The sequence below is a fragment of the Crocodylus siamensis genome, chromosome 1 (assembly GCF_052110815.1).
Source record: "Crocodylus siamensis isolate JL-2025a chromosome 1, ASM5211081v1, whole genome shotgun sequence".
NCBI classification, from domain to species: domain Eukaryota; kingdom Metazoa; phylum Chordata; order Crocodylia; family Crocodylidae; genus Crocodylus; species Crocodylus siamensis.
This window is the reverse complement of record NC_143395.1, coordinates 269,269,228-269,290,628: the sequence shown is the minus strand read 5'-3', so window position 1 is coordinate 269,290,628 and position 21,401 is coordinate 269,269,228. Positions and strand designations below refer to the sequence as shown.

Below are 21,401 nucleotides of genomic sequence, written 5' to 3'. Positions count from 1 at the left end.
TCATGTTCAACTATTAATATTTAGAAGAGTTTTCAAGAAGAGAGAAACTGTCTGCAAAAGGAAAACTCCGTAAGTGTAAAAGTTGAATACACAGCACACATCCAGAAAATAGATGATTTTGTTGTCTTCTTTTAGGTACTGTAATCTTAGTTAACGCTAATGTACAGTTTTCATGCAGGAAGGTGATTCTTTCCAAGTTTGCAAGCAAGAGTGTTCCTGATGATGGATTGAAACCAAAAAAACCCAATATAAAAGCTGAAGCTGGATAGTTTTAACCTCTTAACTTGAAATACTCAATAGAAATGGAGTCTGAGCACCTTTTTGGCATATTGACACCACATTCTTCAAAGGATCATGGTGTTGCTTTTCTTAAGTACCCTTAAAAAAGAGGAGACCCTAAAAGTACCATAAAAAAGATAATACATTCCTGAAGTTTGAACTTCATTATCAAATACTAAATAACAGATGTGCAAGTCTGGGAAAACTTTGATTCTGCCTAAATACAAGCAAAAATACTTTAGTCATTTGAATCTAATATATTTTGTTGTCTTGGCTGCTTACAGACATGTAAAAAAAAAACAAAACAAAAAAACAACTGCACTTTACTGGAAGAATCGGAGTGGTAATTCAACCCAGCTCTGCAGCATCTATAGATTGGGGGCTTTATCAGGGCTTTTTGATTCAATCAGCTATTAGATAAAAGCACCCAAAAACCCTCACTAAAGCACCCAATTTATACAGATATTGGACATGCTAGGTCCAACTAACGCAATGCCTCTTTTGCGAGTTCAGTGCAGGAGTTAGCAGAGTTAAAAGTAATGCCATTTTTTAAACATCTGTAAGCAGTCCTTGGGTCTGGATTGTTGCAGATTTCCTAAAATAATGTTTATTTCAATTTATTCTTAGCTGAAGAAGAAGGATTTTGTGCATATGCCCTATGATTGGCATAGATATGACTGGAAGAGACTTCTTGTATCATCATTGAGTTCAGTCTTATTATTTCAGTGAACCAAATCATATAATGCTTTTATTAAAATTATCAAACTTCTTATAATTAGGTTTCTTATCCCTCACTAACGTCAAAAGGCTGTTCAAGAGCATCCCTCTTTTGGTGGCAGCAAACTTTCTAAATTCTAGCCTAAATGTATTTCTGGTCAGTTTACTTATCTCTTTTTTTGCCAATGTTGTCCTTTAGCTTAAATAGCTCCTCTGCATCACTGGTATTTATCCTGCTACCAATTTATTTATAGACAGCAATCATATCCCCTTTCAGCATCCATTTTCCTAGTCTAAAAATGCCAAGATTTGCCTTTTGCAAGAGAGTCTCTCTATTCTGATCATTCTAGTAACCCTTCCCTTCCCCTCTTCCAGTTAATTTCATTTTTGATGAGCAGAGGTGACTAGAGTAGTACTCAGTATTCTGACTGAGATCTTGCCAGAACTTTGCACTATGGTATTCCCTGGTGTCTGCTGGAAATACTTTGTCTGAAATATACCAGGATTACAGTCACTTTATTCATAGCTGCGTCACATCAGTGGCCTAGTTATTTGTGATCAAGTTTTGCTCTTCCTCCATGCCTTCCAGTTGATGAGTCCCCAGTTTATAGACAAAATTGTTTTCATTAATGCTTAAGTGCATTATCTTTTACTTTCTAAAGTTAAATTGCTGTTACTATTAAATAGACCTCAAGACCATTCATTTCTTCTGAATAAAATTCTGGTCCTCCTGTGTCATCTTAGCACCTCCAGCATTGTATTAACATGTATTTGCACACTCTGATTTTTTGTGACAAGGCTATTAATGCAAATATTAAGGTTATAAGAGGTGCCATACTGGGTCAGACCAGTGCTCCATCTAACCCAGTGTTCTGTCTCTGAGAGTGGCAGGAGTGATTTAGAGGGAGAGCATTGAACCAGATTATATCTCAAGTGACCTGTCCCTATTCCCTACCTCCCTGGCATCCACCATCATTGGTATAGAGGTGCCGGAGGAAACATTTCCAACTAGCTGTTAATTGATCATCCCCAAATTGACTAGTCCCTTTTTGAATCTGGCTATTCTACCTGCCTCTGTGACTCCCCCCCCCCCCATAGTAAGGAGTGCCACATGTTAACTGTCTGCTACATAAAAAAAAAAAAAAAAAAGAACTTTCCCTTGCTAGTTTTAAACCTGTCTCCTAATTTCAGTGTGTGCTCCTTGGCTCCTGTATTCTGAGACCTGGTGCATAACAATCCCTATTCAGTTTGTCCACTCCCTTTGAATTTGTATAATGGCTTGATAATGTTCTCCATTTTGTATTCAGTTCCCTTCTTAATGATTCCCAGCATTTTATTGGCTCTTTTGGTTGCTGCTGCTCACTGAGCTGTTGACCTTGGAGAACTATCTACAATGACTCCTTAGTCTCTTTCCTGAGTCATACCTAGTAATTCAGAACCCAACATTTTGTGTGTCAGCCCCAAGATGCAGCTAGACATGTAATTTCTCCAGGCTTATCAAATGTTAAAGGAGTTCCTGGTGAAGTGTTTGGTGCGAAAAGGTACTAGTGCCAAGTTCATGAGATCCTGGCCCCACAGGATTATGACATGATGTGCCCTTTTCACCCTGGGGGGAGATGGTAGTCTGGGCCTGGCAATAGAATCCACAAACTACTTCCTGAGTGGTTCTCCATGACATTGTTTCTTTTTATTGAGCATCTGTTAGTCCCAGTGTTGAATACTATAGTATGGTAACAGTTTTTTTGCGAGGATGGCTATGTAGGCCTGAGGAGAAAGAGTGAGGCTCAGAGAGAGCTGAAAGAGAGACAGGGTAGTCCCAGGGGGGACACAGAGAAAATCCCAGGGAGAACAGTGTGCAAAGAATAGTCCCAGGAAGGGCAGAGTCCGAGGCAGGACAGAGTGAACTGCAATGGCACGATAAAGCTGTAGTGTTAGAGTGATATTGTAGCCACCATAGTCCAGAAATTATGGAAGTAAAGGTTTTCTTTTATCAGATCAACTCAGTAGTTGGGATAAAGTTAGACAAGCTTTTGAGTTGAGCAGTCTGCCATACTGTTTGGGATATCAGCACTCAGACTCCCTCCTCCCGCTTCCCGATGGCTCTGCAAAAAAGAAAACACCCCCTTTCCTAGGAGTTCACCGAAATAAGGGCACTCTCTGAGGCAGAGTGTGCTATGGATAGCTGGGGCAGCCAGGGACATAAAGAAGCCGAATTCTCAAGTCAGAGACTTACCCCTTGTGAAGCTATGCCAGGTCTGCCTTCAGGGGGGCCTTCAGTAGAGGGAAACTGAATGAGGCTTCTTCTTGATGGTACATCAGTCCCAAGGCCCATTCTGGAAGAACTCCAAAATACCCCTTCCACCAGTCTGACAGTTCCCTTTCAGTACAAGCTGTTACCATCTACCTCTTAGCCATTTCCTAATCCATTGTATAATTCTTCTATTAACCACTGTTTTCAGGTCAACACTGTTTCAAGTCCAGATACAGTAGTTCAACATTGTTTCCCTTGTCTTAGAATATCAGTTATTTCTTCAAAAATTACCAGAGACATCTGATATAATCAACTTTTAGTAAACCTGTGCTGTATGTTGTTCTTTTCCTATTTACTTCCCATGTTTTAATTATTCTTTGTCTCAAAACTTGTTCTCAAGCCTTGCATAGTATGCAGAATGCAGTGATTGCCAGGATTACTTTTTTTCCTTAGCCCTAATTCCATATATGTATTCTTCAGTTACGTACTACCAATTTGATAGGCATCTTCCCACTGGCCTTGTAATTTCAAGAATGAGAACCTTAAAAATTCTGAAAGAAAGAGAGAGAGGCATTTGTTCCTTATGATTTGAACCTAATAAGCTTGACCGCATTATGTTCTTCAGTTCTACAAACATAAATATATATAGCATATGGTAGTTTTTGTTTCCAGACTCATTCCCACTACCCATACTGCCATTCTGTCTATCCTGGAAACTGAGAAGTATTCATTTAGTTTTCAGCCCATGCCTAAATTGTTTTGTAATCTCAATCCCAACTTCACTGCACAGCAGCTTAATTTTTGTTCTCTCTCTATTTATATTGGCAGAAAACCTTTACTGCTTGGTTTCATTTCCTTATGCCAATTGAATTTGACTTTTGGCAATTCTCCCTATGCATCCAGAATTCTAAGGCCCTTGGCACATGTTTGCATTTCTGGCAGGATTAATGTGTTAATCATGCCATAAATAGCAAGGTGCCACAGATTTATCAAATTTATGGCACCGTAAAATGGCAAACCATCCACAAAGATATTCCTCAACAAATGCACCATTAATAGAACATGTGGTGTGTTCCATCATCCATCAATCAGCTGATTGTCAGCAATGGAACCTGTGTAGCTCCATGTGTGGAACCTGACTGGGGGTGCCCTGGTCCCAGTGCTGATAGTAGCTGATTATTGGCATTTGGTATTTGGGCTTGCCGTGATCCATCACCTTAAAGAGCCTTGCCTTAAAGCCCCTGTTCTTTAAGGTGCCAGATGCTGGTGAGTCTCAGGGCATAGAGCTGTTTCAGGGTCTGGGGGAACAGCCCTCCCCTGTGTGATCCTCAGTCATGTAGCCTCTCATACAAGTATTTATTCATTCTGTAGCCTCTCATACAAGTATTTTCTTCTTGCTGAGAATGCAGCTTCCAGATAATTTTTGCACCTTTAATTTGAAAGAAATTCCAAGTGCTGCTCCACATTCAAGTGAAGAATGTAAGTTCTTCACTAATGAGTTCCCTTGATTTCTCAATAGTTGCCCTTTGGAGATTGAAAACCTTACCTACAGGATTATTTTTATTTAGCCTTCTATTTTCAACTGAATAAAATCATGACCATTCTGTTCAAAATTATTTTTCACAACTAAATATCCTTTAAGTTCCTTGCAACCAACCGAAGCAAAACCTAAAATAGTGTCATTTCAGTTGCTGTTTAGTGAAGAAATCTGTCAGCTACCTCCAGGAATAAGCAGATATGCAAGTAAAGGCACAATGGAATTGGATGTGGGAATCCTATTTGTGCTTTCAGCCACACACCACGTGTATGGCAAGAGATGTGATAGCAGAATCAAGCATTAAAGCCCATTATGCCTTATTTCTGGCAAGAAGCAAGCTCCCATTGCTGGGAGCTAATAGGGCTTCCAGGCTTTGGGGCTAACTCATGCACTCCTACAGATAGGAGACTGATCAGCCAATGTCTCCCAGCCTTGGGAGCACATGTTGCACCCTTGTGGCTGAGGGCCTGGATCAGCTGACCGCTCTCAGCTTTTAGGCTGCCCCAGAAACTGGGAGCCCCATCAGCTGAAGGGGATCAGAGCCATGGGGCCTCACTCCTGCTGAGAGCCCCAGCCTGATTACATGTTCAATTAATGGGGCATGATAGACCAGCCACAGAGCTATTATAGTTTTTCTGGAATAACTTTATGGCTTATTCATTGTTTTATCACACCATTATTTGCATTAATGTGTAGCTGGGTAGTAACTTAAGATGTCATTAACTGGTTAATCATGTCTAAGTGTAACATGTGCCAGGGGCTTTAGATTAAAATCTGTTGCTTAAGTAGTGACAGGTCAGCAAAGATCCAGCTTTTAATCCTTCCATGCTGAAAAACTCTGCTTGTAGATGTCAGTGTTTGTTGAAAGTCATTAAAAAGAATAGAAGAAAAAAGCATCAGGGGAAGATATATTCCATTAATCAGCAAAAAATGTGTTCAGCAAGGCACAACAACTTCACTTTCAATAACCAACACTTCCTCCAGACCATGAACACAGCTATGAGCACCAAAATAGCCCCACAATATGCCAACCTTTTTATGGACAACCTGGAAGAACAATTCCTCAAGAATTGCATCATCAAACCCATGCTATACTTAAGATATATAGATGATATCTTCATCATTTGGACTGAAAACCTGCAATCTGATTGATTTTTCCATCATTAATTCAATAATTATCACCCCTCCATTGGACTGTCTTGAATACACCAGCACCAACATTTTCTTTTTAGACACTATGATCAATATCCAGAATGGTAAAATGCAAACCACTATATACAAGAAACTCACGGACCAACATACATATCTACACAGAACCAGCAATCACCCTAAACACACCAAGAAAACTGTAATATATAGGCAAGCCCTCTGATACTGCCAAATTTGCACTGAGGAGAACACCCGTGCTCATCACCTTGCAAATCTCAAAAGGGCTTTCACTCAACAAGGGTTCTACTCCAGAGAAAGAGATCACACTTTTGAAAGAGTCACCCAGATGCCATGTGAACAATTGCTGCACTACAAAAAGGAAATCCCAACAAATCGAACACAATTAGTTATGACATACCATCCTTCCCTGGAATCTGTATGGAAAATCCTCAGTTGCAGCTAGGGGCGCACCAATAGAGATGGGGCTGATACTGATAGCCCATTTTTAAGAATGCATATCAGCTGATACCAGTCCAATTTTTGATATGCAGCCTGGCAGCTTGAAGAGCAGCATCAGGCTGGTAAGTTTGTTGTGGTGGAAGAGAAGGGGTGTGGGGGGGGTGCAGATTAAGGGGAGGGAGGGAGTGAAGTTGGGACTGGGCTGCTGGTGCAGGATGGAGCTGGGAGGGTGTGGGGGGGGCATGCTGGGATGGCATATGCCTCCCATGCCTTCCCATGGTAGGCGCAGCAGCGGGAGCCACCCACACCCCAGACGAGCCATGGCTCTGTCCCATGCCCCACCCCAGCTCGGCATCCCCAGCCCCCCACCCCACTCCCTCCCTCATCGTAGGGGCCTTGATCTGTCTGCATATTCCCTTTCCCTTCCCCCTTCCCTTCTACCACAACAGACTTACCATCTGCACACAGCTCTCTAAGCTGTCAGGCTATGTTCCTTGCCACTTACATTCTGCACTGCAGCTGCACGTATGCGAAGGGCATTTATCAGCCACATCAGACCAATTTCCAATACATTCAATTTTCTTTATATTGGTGCCAATCCAATATCAGACCGATGTATTGATGCACCTCTAGCTGCAACCCGTACTAGAAGAAGACCCAGTTTTTTAAAAGATCTTTCCAGAACCACCCATCCTCGCCTTTAAACAAGCACCAAACCTCACCAATCCCATCGTCAGAAGCAAACTTCGTATGGCACAAAGCACACCAAATGGATCCAGACCATGTTGGGACAAGAAATGTAAAATCTGCCAACTCCTCTCCAACGCTTCCACAATAACTACACCCACAGCAGAACAATTACCATTCCTGAATCTTACATCTGCACCTCCAGACTTATAATATATTTCATGCAGTGCACCAAATCCCCTGATGGAAAATATGTAGGAGAAACCAAACAACAATTGCATACCAGAGTGAACACACACCAAAAATCTATCAAAGACGAAAATATCCAATTACCTGTGGGTGCACACTTCTCATAAGGCAACCACTCTCTCTCCAATCTCTCAGTTCTAATCCGTAAAGGGAGTTTACAAAACATCTTTTGTAGATGAGCCTATGAACTTCGCTTCATCAATCTGCTGGGTACAAAAAGATCATGGTCTAAATAAAACATTGGATTTATGGCACATTATAACCTGCCTGCCATCCAATAACCCCAAGTAACCTCTTTACATTTTACCAGCTATATTCTAACACCAGGTCAGCATTCTGTCCCCTTTCCCACCTTATCTACCTGTCTCTCAACTATTTCCCTCTGATCCTCACTGCCATGCATTTGCATTTGCACAGACCTGCATTTTGTATATGGGCTTCTATTCTACCTAGGAGAACACAGAACATCAAACTCTCCCTATGCCCAAGGAAGGGTGCCTGAAAGCTTTCAAAGAACAGTTTTTCCAACTATTTAGTTAGTCTAATAAAAGATACCACATTTACCCAAAGAACCTTGTCTGCCTTCAGCAAGGCAAGCTTTCTTACACACAGGTTTTGACATACTTCTGGTAAAGACGGTAGAATTGTATTTTATGGTAGCAGTGATTTAGAAATATACGTACAGTTTAGCAACTTTTTGCATAGATTGAGATATAAACAATATAGCATCCTGACTGACCAGACAACATGTCTATTTGTGTGGGAACTGAACTTCCTAAATGGAAACTAACATCTTCATGGACAAATCAGTTTCATACTAGGTAGTGTCGGAAAGGTCCTGAGCAGATCATCAAGTCCAACCCCCTGCCATGAGCAGGAAAGGATGCTGGGGTCAAACGACCCCGACATGGTGTCCGTCTAGCCTCCTTTTGAAAACCCCCAGGGTAGGAGCGAGCACCACTTCCCATGAAAGTTGGTTCCAGATCCTAGCCGCCCTGACTGTGAAGTAGTGCCTCCTGATGTCTAGCCTGAATCTATTCTCCGTTAACTTAAGGCCATTATTCCTTGTTATTCCCAATAGTGCTCAGGGGAACAGGGACTCTCCCGTTGCCTGATGGTCTCTCTTAGCCAGTTTACAGATGACCACCAGATCCCCTTTCAGCCTTCTCTTGTGGAGGCTGAACAGGTTCAGGTCCCGTAGCCTTTCCTCATAGGGCCTGTCCTGCTGCCCCCAATCATGCAAGTGGCATGATCCTCTGGACCCTCTCCATGTTGTCCACATCCCTCCTGAAATGCGGCACCCAGAATAGGCCACAGTACTCCAACTGTCACATAAAGGGGGAGGATCACCGCTTTGGACCTGCTCATGATGCATCTGTGGATGCATGACAAGGTGCAGTTAGCCTTCCTGACCATGTCTCCACATTGGCGGCCCATGTTCATCTTGGAGTCTTTAATGACTCCAAGATCCTTTTCTGCCTCTGCTGGTGAGAGGGGAGTTCCCCAGCCTGTAGGTATGCTGCTGGTTCTTTCTCCCTAGGTGCAGTACCCTGCACTTGTCAGTATAGAATCCCATCTTATTCTCATCCACTCACCCCTATAACCTGTCCGGATCCAATTGCAGCGTGTCCCTTCTAGCGTGCCCACTTTTCCCCACATCTTAGTGTCATCTGCAAATTTGAACAAGCTGCTTTTCACCCCCTTGTCCAACTCACTGATGAAGTTGTTGAACAAACTAGTATGTGTGTGTGTGCATGCACGTGTGTGTGTATTGCATCAACTTTCCATAACATTCTTGCAAATAATATCTATATGTAAAGATGCTGTTGTGTTTTCTCTGTAAAATAAATAAATAAATATAAATGAATAGATTTGGGGAAAAAAAAGAACCGGAGGAATGAAGCCCAGTAATGCCACTAACGTGATTCTGGCTCAGACTTACCGCCTTCTATTCCCTCATCTGTCATAACCTGCCAGTGTAATTTTGGACAAGACCCTTAGGCTCTGCTTCTCAGCAGTGCAGGAGAATATGCCAAGAAGTACGGATTGCCTAGTTGCCTCTGCTCAGCATGTGCCAAAGCCTGGAAGCCAGACAGAATAGAGAGCTTAGAGGGGCCATGAGTATGAAGCAAGAAGCACATTCAAAACAGAACGGCATATGCTTAGGGCTACTCTAAGCCAACAGGAACTTGGAAGTTTGGGTGGGGAGGGAAATGGAATGGAATGTTTTCAGCGATGCTCTTAGGGTTGGCACTGGGGCAATGTCCAAAAGCCCTTAGAACAGTGATTCTCAGCTAGGGTGCTGCCACACCCTGCGGTGTCTAGAGATACTTTCAAGGGTGCCACAAGGTGCCATGCAATATTAGCACTGTTAGCTGTGCAAACGTGATTCATCAGAGAAACCGAGAGATTTCAAATAGGAATCCATAGTGTTAAAAGCATTTTGATTTATTGTGGTCTGAGTTCTTTGCAATAGAAGAATTGCTCTATTATTTTTTCTGTAGTCACAAAACAAGTGAAAACTAAAGGCTGGCATTTTCCAAGGGGTGCCATGAGTCTGGCATAGATGAGAACTACTTCTTAGAGCCACATTATGTCCTCTTATTCACAATGAATAGTAGTTTCATTGACCTCAGTGAGACTACTTGGCTACATACAGGCATTCAAAAAGCCTGAGGTGGATTCGATCTAAGTTGCACAGTTTTCTGTAAACACCGTAGTTTACATCAGTAGCAAAAAGAGCACACATTTGCTGGGGAGGAGGGATCTGAGACTGGGTTACACCATTTTTAAACCAGTCTGTGTGTCAAGCTTTTGTTCTGCTACAAGTATAAACTAGATTTGTGTGCCAAATCTCTGTTCTGTTATGGGTCTAGACTGGTCTCTGATCACTTATACTGCTAAAAGTGTAATGTCTGTACCTGGCCCCTGTGTTGTATTAAGTGTAATGGGATCACAGTTTTATAACTCTCTTAAATGCTTACATGTGCATATTTTTATGTATTAATATTTGTGATGTGCTTAAGTAAAACAGTGATGGAGGTCACTTAGGTCCCTTCATATATTCTGTCATACAAAATAATCTCAGCGATTGACTGCCTTGATCCAAAAAAATCTGAACCTATTTTTTATTTGTAGGCTATACTAATAATGGAAAAGAGAGGATGCTTTGAAGGAAGTGGTGGTGAAACTGCTGGACTTTAGGAAAGTCTGCACCTTCAATAGGCAGTACTTAAAAGTAGAATTTAATTCTTCAGATTATGTTCAGAGACTGTTAATGCACCATTATAAAAGCCATGTACATTCCCACTTATGTCCTCTATACAAATACCAAAAGTGCCTAGTTTAGTTTCTGGATGAATAAACTGTAAAATTACATTGAGAAAAATGAAACTGTTTTAGGCTGTATGACCTACACATAAAAACACAAAATTCAGCTCTGAATATTTGTTTGCATCCTATAATTTAAACATTGTTTTTCCCCCAGTGTGTTCATAACTTGGTGTGCCAAGTATCCGTATGAAGTGATTTTTTTTATGGATGAGTTACTATGAAGCTTTGAAAGTCGATCATTTATAATGGAGATGTTGGCAGAGCTACTAAGGGGTGGAGCTATGGTATAGTAATATTGGCTGGTTGTGACTATGGAAGGGAGGGAGACAGCATACTCTGACTAAGGCCAGAAGTGTGCTTAAGCAAGAGGGTGTTGGGGTTCGTATGTAAAATGTGGAATTGATGTCACGAATAGAAAAGGGAAAGAGACTGTGAAAGTAAGTTAGAAAGGTTGTACATGAATCAAAATGCAGTGTATTATATGAGCTCTAGCATTAGTACCAGAGTTATTTTCTGTTTCTCTTCAGTCTACAAACAGACTGTAATAAAGTGCTTATGGCACAGAGTAGAGAAGAAAATGGAGTTAGAAGTGTGGCGTTCTTATGGAAAAAAGGCATAGAAAGCCAGAGTTTCAGGGTTTTGTTTGTTTGTTTTTAGAAGTGAGAAATGGCTGTGTTCCCAGTGTCTGGAGTTGACCGAGATTAAATGGGTGTTTTGCTGCAGTGACGTTCTGTGGTTATTAATCTGGACTTTCCACCTTTTCTGTAGATAGTGAGTTTCAGTTAGCATTGCTTCTTTGGGAATTATCACTAAAAAGCCCAGTGGGTTGATCAGCTGTTGCTTTACACATTTTTTTAAGGAGTCTCAGGTGTCCTTTTTTTCAGCTTGTACCCTTTGAACAAATGTATAGAGTGTGATGGACTGAATTTTTCCATACTGCAATTTCTATAATAATGAGGTCACATGTACATGGCAGAAAATGCAATTTGGGGGTCAAGGATCAGATCCCAGTTGTACCCTTTTTCCATGCTAGTGCAGGTGGATCATGATCCCAGGCTTCCCCTGCACCACCAAGTTGAAAGTGTGGTGCTCATGGCACACCTCCCTTCCCACTATTCAGGGCTGTCCCAAAGTTGTCTGGGCAGTCAGCTGAGTGTTGGTCCTGACCCCAGGACAGTCCTGGGGTCAGTTGGAGACTCAGGACAGTACTGGGGCTTGTTTAAGGACTCCCTTCTCTGGGAATTTAAGCTCTGCATCTGGCAATTCTGGAGGGGCTGCTGGGTGCATGGGATTAGAGGCATCCAGCAAGGAGAGTCGAAGGGCTTTCTCTGCTGGGGACTTTCAACTGTGGGTGTTCAAAGAGAACCAGAAGAACTGCAGAATGTGGGCTGCCCCAGGAGCTGGTGCTGACAGTCAGTTGATTATGGGCACTGGTGGAGACCCAGGGCTGTCCCAGGCTGATTCTGACAATCACTTGATTGTCAGGCATCCAACTCAAACTGCCCCAGTCTGTGGACACGCCACATATTCAATTTAAGGCACCATACAGACCAGCCGTAAAAATGTACTTCGTTACAGGTGGAACATTTTTGTGGCTGATTTGCCATTTTATAGCGCCTTAAATCAGTTGTACATATAGATCCCTTCCCATTTATGGTGCAACTATGTGTCAGGGGCCTGAGTTGATGGCGTGTCATTCAACAATGTCAGTTCATTTCTCCAAGTGGTAGATATTTGCTTGACAGTGAGCATGAAAATATTTTTTGTAACATTTTCCTTCCTGTTTAGATACCTAACAGTGGATATGCAATGAATAAGCTATGGAGGAAACTGACACCATTTTTACAGCACTTAATTAAATATATAAGCAATTAATTAATAATGACAACAACAAGAGCAATAACAATAATAATAGTACGTTTAAATCCCTTTAAGGGGTCCTTCAAACAGTTAACAGAGTTATTCGAAGTTCTGTCTCATACAGCTTTTCTTGGTCCTTTTCCATATAATTTGCACTTTAAAAGTTGTCTATATGCACGTGTGTCATCTCCACAAGTTGATGGAAAGTGTATAGTATTTGGTCAATTCTTCAACATTTTTTTCATGGTTTTTTTTTATTAGATACAAGTCACCATTAAAATATTGTTAAATGTGTGCGTTGTTAAGAAAAAATATTCTATTGCTGCTTGCAGATGTTAAAAAACAAAAATACCAAAAAAGCCCCACTAAAGCAGCCAATCTTTATAGATGTCAGGTGAACCAGGCTGAAGTAAGGCACTGCCTCTTCTGGGGATGCACAGGTCTCGGTTCCAGAATGCACCAAGTTTAAAGTAAAGTGCTGTTTTTCAAGGGGGGGGGGGGAGAGGAGGTGGCACCCTTTGTTTTTTCTTTTAATGGTTTTGTGTGTTTTTCATACCCCTGAAATCTAAGTACCTATATGCTAAATGTTACATTAGTTCTTTTCCTCTGAGCTCACAGCTTTACTGTTCTTAATAATTTAGGCATTTATGGTGTAGTTATGTATTACATATCCCATTTACAGCTGTAGAAAGAGGTGAAAAAAATTGTGGCATAACTAGTCACACAGGAAGTCACTGGCATAGACAAAAGTAGAACAGAAATTATCTGAATCCTGATTCTGTTCCTTAGCCAGGGCTCTTTTCTTCATTACTAAACAATATTGATTAACCATGGTTGTATATTCTTGTACATTATGCTTACTTTGTTGGAGGAGGGTTAGAGAGGTGGTCAGCTTAATTTACTTCTGACTTGGCATAAATTAACTTAGTTGATTTTTTTCATGTAAATATCCTGCTACTACCATATTACCAAATAGCCTGATACTAGCATATTGTACTCTATGCATTTCTGCTATAGTTTGCATGTAAGCGAGCAAAAATGTTATCACCACCATCATGTTTACACACTGAAAATAAATCGTTGCAGTAATTTTACTAATATACATATATTTAAATTTGGCGTATAGGTTACTCTGTAGCCTGACTGTCTAACTGGTGACACAGCAGTTCTGGAACAGCCACTAAAAATATTCATTTAAATCCCCATTCCCTTTTTGTTTGCTTTGTACACCGTAGCTCTACAACACTTTCTTTCCCATGGAGACTGCTATCAATCTCCTTCATATAACATCATACTTCTTGTTTTGTTTACTAAATACATGTGAGAAATATAAAAACATTTAATACCTTATTTATTCTCATGGTGTGTGTGTATGGTGGAGTGGAGGGCATTTTCTGTAATGAAATGATGCCCCTTTTCTTAGGACATGGTCAAGATTGAGGGGCATAGCTGAGTTCCCAGTCCCAGTTCACTTATGCTATAGATTCTAAATTCCTGCTGTCAGTTATGTTTCTTTTTTAAAACTATTTTTGTGAGAGCATGAAATGTAAAAATTCAAACAGAAGACTTTTAACTCTGTATAAGCCACATGGTATGTTGGTGCTTAGATGGCAAAATGATGGTGGTTTCAAGAGAATTAAAAACACTGCTATTTTTCAGATTTTTTCCCCACTGCTGTCAGAAATGTTAAAAAAAAACCAAACAACAAAACTTTGCCAGCAGTGGTCTATAATGTGATCTAATCACTTCGATATTTTGAGAAAAATAGGAGTTTTAAACAGATGATACAGAATTTATTTTTAAAATGTATTGTGCTTATACAGTTGATGGCTTTTATTTCCATAATGTTTTTTACTACATAATTATACATCTTAATTACGTAATTACCATCATAATTATTATGTAATTACATGTAGTTCCACTAATTACAAAATCAGGAAGTGTAATTATCTAGTAAAAAACTTTCTGAAATCTTATTTGTTTAGTAGAGATTATTTAAAAGACCAGTGACCTAGTGGTGGTAGTTGTATATACCGTTCACAGGACACTCAGGTTCAGTTCTTGGCCAGTAAGGTTTGGAAAGGCTGCAGAAAGAGCTTTTTCATTCCCTAGCAATGTAAGTGCCACCTAATGAAATAATACCATCACCTGTAGGTGACAAAGAAAATTATGCTGAGAGCTTCTGAAAGTTGTTTTGTACTCTTTTTCTGTAAGGATTAGCATTGCATGTATATCCTTCATTACTGAAGTTAAATGTCCACAAGGAAAGTCACACCTTGAATTGAAATTGTTAATAAATGGAAACAAATTATAATTAGAAATGATCAGCTATATGTAGTATTCAGAACTGACCAAGTAAACCAATATATCACAAATATTATTATTTATTATAAATGTTACATTTCTTTTAAACCAAAGCAAATAAATAAGCAGATACAGGCAAGATGTGCATGTAAAATGTTTTGCTCAGAGCAAAATTCCTAAACAAAATGTCTAAAATGAGGAACACAAATATTATTTATGTAGAAAAATTTTATACTGATCTGCATTAAAGTAACTTTACATAACCTGTTTCATTATGTGTGTACACACACACTGAAATCTTGATTTCATAAAAGCAATGGCAGAACTCCCACAGATATCTAAAATTTCACTCAGTGTGTATGTGACTGTTTTCCCAAGTTTATCAGTTTGTTTCCCAGTGTTACTGTATTTTAATGTGTCTGCTGATACTTTCTGTTACTTGTAATTAACATATTTAATTGGCTAATAACACTGTTTGAAACAAAAGTAGGTTGTGCAGTTAAAAAGTAACATTTAAATTTTAGTCATTGATACAATTGGAGTTTGTGCTTACATTTCTTAAAAACAGAATAAAAAGGTGGAAACCATTTGCATCTACACTGTAAATAATGGAGGGAAAGGTCTCTCCTAGATTGGATGAAAGAATATGGTAAAACTCTGATTAATTACTGAATATATCATTCAGCAAAGCTATGACATGTTTCAAAATGACATCAGAAATACAAGGTATAGACTTGCATTTGCTATGACACCAAATTATCTATTTAATATGTCAAAATATTGATATAAAGAGAAGCACCAAAAAGAGAAAAAATACCTTTTGGTATCAAGAGACAGAATGTATGAAGGATGATGTAGAAAAATAAGTAATTAAAATTTGGTTTGTACTAAAAGAAGAGAAAATAATCATTAAGTTTTGTGAAGACATACAGTTCACAGGAATATTAAACAGATCATATGATGGTATGAAAGTGTCCAGGACGTATAGTAAGTAGGTTGTAGGTACCTCTTTCTATGTTCCTGTACCATCATTGACTTTTCTTTGTCAGAAATTTTACTAGCCATTTTAAAATGTGTTTACCACATGTTTATTTTAATCCCCAAACTTAGTTTTAGAAAGAAAGGTCTAAGGACCTGGTTTTCAAATTATATAAATCTGTCTTGTTCCATTAACATAAGTGGACCTATGTCCCTGTATATCAGCTAAAGATATGACCCAAAAAGAGAATCCCTCTTAAAAGCAACTTCAGAATCTTCACCAACTGAATGATGTTGGTTTTCAATGCCTAACTGTAGATTAATTTAATCTGATAAATACTTGAAACTGTACGCTTATTTGATTTGAGATTCAATTAAATTTTTAGTCACTTGCATTAATGTTGTTCAAAGAATAACCACACATGAAAAAATTCTTTAGAAAGTCTTTATATCCTAAACAGATGAAATTGATATTTATGTAATTTTAAAAGATAGGATAAATTGTGATTATCTTCCCCCTCCTCCCCCCCACCCAGCATGTACTTTGTAGCTTGGCCACCTCTGCCCTAAAATCTGTCCCATTTTAAGATGTGCAAGCCTACATATATAACAGCATTATATATATATTTATTTTATTCTGTAGCAGACATGAAAACAAGAAATTACTAATTAATGGCATAGGCATTGTGAATTATGCATGATCTGTTTATGAAAATCCACATAAGAGAGTCTATATCTACATACATTTTCAAGCTTATTTACTCAAACTGATAATTCTGCCATTGGTGGTGAATGTCATATTTTGCCATCTCTGTTTATCAGAAAAGAAATATGATAGTATAAGCTGGAGAATAATTGTGTCCTGAGTTCTGTAAAATAAATAAAAACAGTGCTGTAAAAGCATACCATCCATCCAAATCTACTGTGGCCATCATGCTCATAAGTTCGCACATGATCAGAAACCCTTTGTCTTTGCTTCCAGTAAGCTTATTATTCCACCCTGAAAGTCTCTGTCTAGGACAGATCGAGTTGTCCCGTGTTACATGATGGTTCCACGATGAGAACAAAGAGAGGGCAGTGACAAGGATGCACCTGACTTATTTCTGTTGTAGAGATGGCCATAAAACCTGCATACCAGTTTCCAGCCTTTGGAACAAATTTATCCCCGACCTAATTCCATTAGCTTCCAGAAGTTGAATTAGACTTCTTGCCCTTGGTAACTTAAGTTCAGGATTTGCGCCCAGGTCTTCAAGAGGAAAAAATTGTGAGGCAACCTTCTATGTTGCTTACCCTGTTCTATGGTGGTGTTTTTTAAAACAAGTGGAAGTTCCTTTTGCAAGAAGTTGATTTGATCTTACGAGGATTACAACTGTCAAATGCATATCAAAATGTTTTCCTATCTTAAATTATTTAACTCAGAATATAATAATGTAATTATTTTGACATGAAAACGTTACGTACTGTAGTATTTCCACTTATCTTAAAACAGACATTTTCACTTTACAAGAGATGCATGCAGTAAAGACAAAACAAAAAAATGAATAAAAGGGAGTGAGTGACAGACTGAGTAGTTTTATTTGGGATATAAAAACAAATACCATCCTATTAGTGGCAAATAGTGTGAACTTGAAATTAAAACATTCAACTATTTGTAAGGTCATTTTATACTTTAGATATAACAATGAAAGAGTTCATAAACAAGTCAGTAACGCATGAGAGTAGTAATGTTATCAACTGAATATTTTCTATTTGAAAATGATTGTGATATTTAATGGTGCAGTGGAGGAGAAATCAATCTTTTTTTATTGAAACAATGGTTGAAATTTGATTTTTTTTTTTGCTAGGGTTTCAACAGGTAGTTCAGAACCTTTTTATTATACAATATTAAATGATGGAAATAAGTGTTGTTAATACAGTATAATCACTTGAAATGTTGCTACTAGGCTTTTGAACACTTTTAAAGTAAATTGCTACTTATTTTTTTAATTAATGCCACTTTTTCCTGGATATCTTAAATTCTTTGCTTTGATGTTTTGAAGTTTGTATTGTCCAGGACTAAGTGGATTGTAATTTTATTATAAATTGTAGAAGTTGGTGATGAGTCAGTTTGATATACCATAAAATTATGTTGGTATTATTTTATTTAAAAAGCAGTCACTGTTAGTGTCTTGGCCCTACGGTAGGAAAAAATTAATGCATGTAAATAACTTGGCATAAGCAGATGTTTATATATAAATTGATGGCTGGTAATACAGAACATATTTAGTTCTCCTCAGATGTATGTATTCCTTTATTAGTCTTCTCATTTGAATCTCTTTCTGTCTTCTGAGAATTTGTCTGGAAGTCATAGAATTATAATCATAGAAAATTAGGGTTGGAAAAGATCTCAGGAGATCACCTAGTCCAACCCCCTACTGAAAGCAGGACTACCCCCAACTAGATCATTCCCAAGCTGGGCCTTAAAAGCCTCCAAGGATAGAGATTCCAACACCTCTATAGGTAATCTGTTCCAGTGCTTCATCACCCTCCTAGTGAGAGAGTTATATCCACCTAAGCTTCCCGTGCTGCAACTTGAGACCATTGCTCCTTGTTCTGTCATCTGCCACCATTGAGAACAGTCCAGCTCCATCCTCTTTGGAACCAACCTTCAGGTAGTTGAAGGCGCTTATCAAATACGCCCTCAATATTCTGCAAACTAAATAAGCACAGTTCTATCAGCCTCTCCTGAGAAGTCATGGGCACCTACACATGTGATGGACCTGTGCTCCAACACATGTTAATTAGCATCGGAGAAGACTTGATTAACTGAGTCTGCTGGAGCGTGCTAATTGGTGTGCTCCATCCAGCAGCCTGTGTATCCCTTATTCAGCATCCCCATGTTTCAAAATGGTGGTGGGGTGCTTTAACTAAAACTTGTTCAATGAGCTTTAGTTAGTGTCCCTGCTGCCATTCTGAAGTGCAGGATGCTAAATACATGTGATGCTGTGGGTGCTTTAATTAGTGCTTTAATTAGAGCCACTCCCTTCTGCCCCCCATCCCAGAGCCTGAGTATAGATGTCGCATGTGCCCCAGCCCCCTAACCATTTTCACTGACTAGTTTAAGAAAAAATTTTTTCTTAAACTGAAGTACACTACATGCATATTAAATGACAATTGCATTTTAAGTAATAAAGTCTGGCTTTACTCATTTTTCATCCTGTTTTGTTAACCATTTCTGGAAATGGTGACGGTAAAAGGGATTTAACTGGGTAATTGTTTTATAAAAATACTGGTGTGCTCATGTGACAGTCTGAGAACTGTCTTTTTTAAAAGACATTTCCACTCTTTTGGTTTCAGCCAAATTTAAAATATCACCACGTTGTGAAGAGTCTAAGTTGAGTTTACTTTTCAGTTATTTTGAGGGAAATTTTAGGTTAGTCTTGATTTTACAGAAATTAATATGGGTTACTGGGGCAGATTATTTAAATGTGGGAATTATTCTGTCTTTTGTTTCCACTTATACAAAATGAGAAACTTAGTTCAGTACTTAACATATTAACATAATTGCTGCTTCTTTTTTCTTTTAGTAAGTATCCCACTTGTGCTGTTTGAACAAGTCAGTGCAGCACTGTTTCTGTGCCCTTGTCCAAACTGCTGATGTAATTACACTTCTCCAGTAGCACGAAAGAGAAGAATTTAATTGACCAATAGAACATTGAAGTCAAGTACATTCTGCTGCCCACTGGCCCCTTTCAGTACCTGCCTCTAGCCAAATCTTCTCTAGTTTTCATTTACCTAACACAATTAATTACTTTTTAGTCCCCTTCTCAACTTCCAAATCCTTTTGTTGACTGACAGAAAGCGTTCCATGCTCTGTATATGAAACCTATATTTGCCAGATTCTTCCAATATCTTAGTACATTTTAAACAAACAGAAATGGAAAAGGAGAGGCAGTTGAATGTACAACCGTCTTGGAAAAATCTTTTTCCTTAAATTGAAGTACACTACATGCATTCTAGATAACAGTTACATTTTTAAATAATAAAATGTGGCTGTACTCATTGTTTTTTCTCTTTTGTTGGCCATTTCTTCTGGAAATAGTGATGGTAAAAGTGTTTTAAATGGGTAATTGTTTTATAAAAATGTAGACTGCTTATAGAAATTTAAAAAAAACAGAATAAAACCTCAATTTACCAGAAACAGCAGCGCATTAGTTGGACCCAGCTCCACAGCATCTGGTGCTTCAACAGGGCTTTTTGGCACTTTTCTAAAGCAGATCGATCAGCTATTAGTTAAAAATTCCCAAAAAGCCCCACTAAAGCACATAGTCTATATATAGATGTTGGGTGAACTGGATCCAACTAACACGCTGCCTTCTCTGGGCATGCGCTGGGATCAGTGCAGAAGTATACCAAGTTTTAAAACTGGGTTTTTTGCAGGGGAGGAGAGTGTTATGTCTGTAAGCAGCCCTAATTTCTATAAATGTAGAACTTGTAAGGAGCTCTCATGTGACAATCTTTATTTTCTTTGTGTTAAATAGTCCAGGACTTGGGACATCCAGCTTCTGCTCTCCTCTCCCCCACCATCATAGTTGCAAAAGTCAATATATATTACAATGTGATAGCTATTGATATATAGGTATTATGTGAAGCTGTAAGAAAGGTAAGGGAAAGACTGGTAAGACTGCAAGTCAACAGCTACTCTTCCAAAGTACTGGTAACAAGAAACTGATGACTTTCTCTGCCATTCTGATTATCCAGTTGGCTTACCAGTGGGCTGAAATGCTCCACACCACTGGTGTAAATATCTGTGGAAGCTTTGTGGTTTTTAAGATAAACAAATGCATGAATTAAGTACATGAGTTTCCTAGAATGCTCTTACGATATTTCCCTCTTATTAACTCATGAGTATTCAAGGATCACCTGTCTCTGCCTGGAATCAAGAGATCATTCAGGTATTCTTTGGGGCTAATAATTAAATAAGGAAATGACAGCATTTCCTATTACTTGAGTGGGGCAAGAATCAGATGAACGACAGTTTCACTATCTGAATCGGTTTTACTTTCCATTTGGTATTTTTATCATGTAGTATCACTTGTGATTCTCCATCTCCAATCCTAGTCATAGAATGTGAGCATCTGTCAAATTCCACTCAGCTCAAGGTCTTTGTCAAAGAAGGGGGAAAGGAATTGTAACAAAAAAGTTCATTTTACATTGCTACAGATGCTTCATTAACTGAAGGAAAATGAGAAGAGCAGATTGTTCCGAAGTAACCAAAATCCTCTTCTATTCTTCCAGAAGAATCTACTTACAAAATAAATTTGGCTACTTGGAATATCTTGGGAAAATGGTGCCAATAAATTAATATTAGCCTCAAGATGCATGTGTTTCATGAGTCTTAAAATTTCCTCAGGAAACGTCTTGAAATCTAACAACCAAGATGTTAACAATCAGTTTCAAAATTAAGTTCTATTTTTTCCACAGATGTTTGGAAGCAAGGTGGACCTCTGTCATGTAGCCTGTTTTTGAAAGGCAGCAGATAATCTACTCAAGCACCTAAAATTATCCAGGTGCCAGACATAGACTCTCAATTTGACATTGACCCCATAGCTTGAATCT

The 21,401-nt window shown here is 38.9% G+C and overlaps 1 protein-coding gene across 1 annotated transcript in view; it reads left to right on the top strand.

Annotated features, from left to right (window-relative positions):
- Positions 1-21,401, top strand: part of POLA1 (DNA polymerase alpha 1, catalytic subunit) — a 304,797-nt gene that overhangs the window by 252,426 nt on the left and 30,970 nt on the right. The window lies entirely within an intron of this gene.